This window comes from Cupressus sempervirens, chromosome 9 (genome assembly GCF_028749045.1).
Source record: "Cupressus sempervirens isolate cs-2001-9-10 chromosome 9, ASM2874904v1, whole genome shotgun sequence".
Lineage (NCBI taxonomy): Eukaryota > Viridiplantae > Streptophyta > Pinopsida > Cupressales > Cupressaceae > Cupressus > Cupressus sempervirens.
Window position 1 is genome coordinate 610,343,089 of NC_143126.1, and position 5,153 is coordinate 610,348,241.

The 5,153-nt window shown below is 44.2% G+C and overlaps 1 pseudogene; it reads right to left on the reverse strand.

Moving 5' to 3' along the window:
* Positions 1–258: 258 nt before the first annotated feature.
* On the reverse strand, positions 259–669 carry LOC149540164 (cytochrome P450 71A26 pseudogene; annotated as a pseudogene).
* Between the last annotated feature and the right edge of the window lie 4,484 nt (positions 670–5,153).

The following is a 5,153-nucleotide window of genomic DNA, read 5'->3' on the forward strand; positions in this document are numbered from 1 at the left end:
ATGAAGTCCCCGAGAACAACTACTCCTGAGAGATGCATAATTTCAGCTACCATATTCAAAAATCACTTCACTCCACCGAGTTCATGATCAGAATAACTTTTTCCTGCGAACATTGTGCAGATGATGTTGAGTGTGAGGGATGAGATGGGCATTCGCAGGTCCACGGAGCGCATGCCTTTCTCTCTCTCCTTTCACAGAGATTTCACCATGGCGGTCACTTCTTACCCACCTGAATGACTCTCTTCTCTTGGCCGTCAGCTATTCAACGGTGCAGACCTTTTTCATCTGCCGCCAGTACTCTTCACAAGGGGCTTGCGCCACGTCTCTGCGCTCAGAGGCTATGTAGTTGCCGACTGCAGAGGCTGGCCCGTTTGCGAAGATCAGATAGTGGGTTTTGAGAAATTCTTTGGCCATTGCAGGAGAAGAGGCCACAACTGTTGGTACAGAGCCTAAACGGAGACACATGATGGGCCCGTACTTTTTTGCCAGTTCTGCCATGGATTGGTGAGGAAGGATTCCCAGGAGACGCAGATTGCCCACCAGTGGCCATGGCCGCGGCAACTCTCCCTTCTTGGTCTTGCTCTTCCTTTCGGTCACGCATATGTATATTACACAGAGGAAGATGAGCGAACAAACCAACTCTAAGGCTGGCGAATTGATCCACGCCATACTTGTCTAGGCAGGGTTGCAACTATTTCATTAGTAGTAATCGGTATTTAAGACGGGCTACTAGGCGAAAAATTCGGCGTGTTCTCACGCTAAATGCGGCTAGACAAGACTGGCTATTCCATTGTAATCTTTGACTAAAATGATATTTATTATGTTGTCTTCTGAGTTCGATTGCGTACAAATAAGACAATCTTTCTAATCAGAACTTTACTAAGTTGAAAACGTTGAACTTTACAGGAAGTCTTGTCTATTCCCATTGTTCTCCCACCACAGAGTTATTTATAAGATTTTGAGATTTATATGGAAGCTATTAATTCGTGTAGTACACAAGAATAACGATAATCTGGCTGATTTAAATTGCGTTAAAAAATATTTAGCGGGTCAGCAGCGGTTTATTGAGTAGGTCAATAATTATTTATTTATTATTTGATTTTTAGAAAAAGTAGTTTTTTTTTATGAATAGTTCTTTTCAATTAATAAAATTTACTACGATTATAATTCACAAAAAAGGGCCTGGGGATACAGGATCACCCCGCGAAAGAGTTCAATCGGCCGAAGCTGGAATAAACAACATGGCCGCAGCCAGAAACTATAAACTATTCATAAAAAAAAAAATACATTTTAAACAACCTCAAGCTGCCAGGGCAGTACCAGCAGAGGGAGGAGGATCATTTTTATTAGAAAATCCCCACACATTAGTAGGATTGTGAGGCGGACTAGGAACAGTCCAGCCGTCAGCAGCATCTGCAGGATCTGGGGTAGTCGCAGTCTCCGCATCCTTCTTGTCTGGCCGCGGAGGAGAAATTGCCAAGGCCAGCCGAGGAAACTTTTCACAGTGCGCCCGTCCAGGGGGAGGAGCCGGAGACCGGCCAGAAGCCCGCCTAGGGGGGGGAGCCAAGGACCAGCCAGAACCACCATGCGGTGGGGAAGCGGAGCGGCGCCTCCAACCGCCATGACCACCGCTGGGAGAGCGGTGGTGGGGACCCTAGGAGCATAGCGTGTGTTAATGGCGGCCAGAGGACTGGCGTTTGGAACGACGACTACGAGACGAGGAGGCATCAACTGGGGCATCTGGAGGCACTCTGGCAATGGTACAAGGAGCATTGCCTCAGTGATTTAACAATTCCTGTAAGTGGGCAACCTCCAGGGCAACTTTATTAGCTTGCACCTGTATCTGCATAATGACATTGTTACAAATGCATGTCTTAGTGTACATTGCAATGTTAACATCCAAAAAACTGTGAGTGAATAAAACTGCATTCCTATCTTTCCATAGAGAAAAGAAAATTTCTATCCTGAAAGTATGCCAAATCTGGGAAAACTTTCGAGGAAATCTGGGGGAATCACCCAGCAGGATCATGTGCCATGAAAATGGTTCGGGTCTGAAAGGCTTGAAAAAATCATGAATCTAGTGCCAATAATTCTGAGCACGCTTACAAAACCAAAAAATATGCAAAAATGACTCAGGTTGGCCACAGAAGGGGCATCTGGGATCAGAAACCTCAATGTGCTTGAGCCGATGCCCCAGGGGAAGACCTTGGAAGGCAAGGCACCAAGAAAAGTGAGCAATCTTAGGTTCTATAATGGCACTCCAAATGGTGTCGAACCGTTTTCTCCATTGAGAAAGTGAAGAATGCAAATGCCACCGTTGATTAAGCGTGTCCACCATCGAAAGGTGGGGCAAAAGCCATCTGTATCCCATATTGGGCTTATAATTGGTAAATGGAGTGGCAGGAAACCACTTTCAATCATACCACCAAGGACGAATAGACCGAATTCCCACTTTATGAAGTAAGTGCACAAGGATAGAAGACAACAGAAGGTCATAAGTCTGGCGATTAGCACGAACAAGGTGGTATTGAATTTGCATATCCTTCCATGACCTAAAATTCATGGTGACTCTTGAAAAAAAGTCCTTGGTAGTGCGGATGCCACGTTTAAAGAAACGTAGAGCACTAGCACCTTGAGTCTTGGCAAGAGGAATACCCTAGAAGGGAAACAGGGGAGACCACCAAATGTTCTGTTGATTTAAGGACAGCCCATTGCGAAACTCATCACCAGCCCAACGAAGCCAAAGTTTAACAACTTTCCAAGCTTTTCAGATGCTCTTTCTAACAAAAGAGCCTTGTATGACCACTGGTTCATGCATAGTGAGAAGGGTCTGAAAACCAATCCCCTTCCACGCCGGTTTGTTAGCAGGGAAGCCTGAAGAGATGCAATGCCTAACAAGAATTTTCCAGGCTTCATCTCTAGAAATAGCTCTGATAATCCATTTAGCATAGAGGGCAAGGCCCTGCTTTTGAGTGGAAAGTAGGCCGAGACCCCCAGATTCCCTTGGGAGACAACAGAAAATCATGATGGTCAGAACTAGAGGCCCAAAGAAAATCTCTGAGCAAACGTTATAATTTGAGATAGGAAGCTTTGGAGGGAGCCCAACAAGAAGAATAATACACATGGGTGGCAGCCAAAATCTTAGAACAAATCTAAAATTTACCAGCAAGAGAAAGTGGCTTAGTGATCCAATAATCAAGCTTTTTGCTAATCTTTGTAAGCACAACATTCCAAAGTTCCACAGGAGAAGCCTAGAAAGCAAAGGGAATGCCAAGAAAGTGGAAGATTTCTCCATGAGTAACCCATTTCCATTGGAATTGGCTGAGCCAAGGTGGAGCTGGCAAAAAAGACTGTCGGTAGCAGAGCATTTTATGCCATTGAATGGCAGAGCCAGAGGCTTGACAAAAAGTGTCAAGACAATTTAAAGCATTTTTGATGTTTTTTTCATCTTCAAAAAGAGTAAGAAAAAAATCATCAGCAAAATGACCATTGACTAACTGGGAGGAAGAATCAGGCAAGGAGATGCCACGGACCAGTCTCGAAGGCACAGAGTGAGCAAGTAAATAATCAAAACCTTCAGCAGCAAGGACATAAAGCGCTGGAGCTAACGGACAACCTTGTCTGATGGAACGAAAAATTCCAAAAGCTTCAAATTGCAAATTATTGATGGTGATGCAAGCATTAGCGTCACCAAAGAGAATCTCCACGGACTGCAGGAAATTGGGAGCAAAACCCAGATCTTGAAGCATAGCCAAAATGAAAGGCCATTCAATGCGATCATAGGCTTTAGCAAAATCTATCTTTAAAAAGATAGCTTGTTGTTTGGACTTATGGGCCCATTCCATACCTTCCCAGACAGCAATGATGTTGTCAAAAATATACCTGGATTTGATGAAGCCAGTTTGTTCAGGCTGCACAATTAGAGGAAGCATATGACGGATTTTGAGAGAGAGCGCCTTAGCAATGATCTTATAAGACACATTCAGGAGGGTGATGGGCCTCCAGTTGCAGATGTCCTAAGGATCACCAGCTTTAGGTATGAATTTAATATTGCTTTTATTTATGATCGCTCCTAAGCTTTTAGAATGGTATGCTTCAAGATAGACTTTGTGTAGATCAGGACCAATTTGCTCCCAAAGATGTTTGTAAAATTCATAGGGAAATCCATCACACCCAGGGGATTTGTCATCTGCCATGGAGTAAACTGCCTCTTTAAGGTCTCGGAGGGAAAGAAGTTGCTCATAGAAAGCGCATTTCTCAACCGCGAGGCGGTTTGGAGTAACAATAATACACTTTCTGAGAGCCTCCTCCTGAGCAACCGAATGGCTCTGCGAAGCAAAAACGTTCTCATAGTGAAGAACAAAAGCTTGCAGGATGTCAAGTAGATTGGAAAGAACATCAATTTTCTATTTTATCTTTTTAATCTCAATATTGGTATGACAGGCTCGGAGAGCCTGGAAGAACTCCTTCGGGGCTTTGTCGCCAACCTCCAACCAGTGGAGACGGGCTTTGATTTGAGCTCCTCGGGTAGCATAGTTATCAACAATTTTCTTTTCATGGTGAAGCTTGGAAAGCTGAATTTGAAGATCCACATCAAAGGGGTTGAAGGTGAGCACTTCAGAAGATTTTTTGAGGGCAAGGGTGTTGGCTTCATAAGACCATTTTCTGAAAATTGCTAGCTGACACCCGTAGATGTGCAAAAAATGAGCCGTTCTGGTAATGGCGTCATTCCACCATTGAATCCAACCTCGATGCGAATGTGGACATGGTTCCAAATTCCAGACACGTTGTATGTGGAAGATGGTGGAGGCATGCAACAACACAGACGTGTTGAGGAAGAATTGAGACTTGGCCACTTTGGGGATAGCTGTTTGCCAAAAAATGCCAAAATAAATGGGATAGTGGTCTGACAATGTCACATCCGTTAGGGGAATGACAGGTAGATCACAATCTTCAGAAAAGGAAAAAAAAAAATTGTGCCGAGATCATAGCACGATCAAGACGTTTCAATATGCGGTTAGGACCAGCTCGAAAATTGGAGCAAGTGTGCGAGGCCCCATTATCATGATAGCGGCTAGTATTGGGATAAAAAAGGCCCAGTTTATGACGCATGTAAAACCAGGCTTCTCTTTCCCCAACTGTCCAACGGAAAG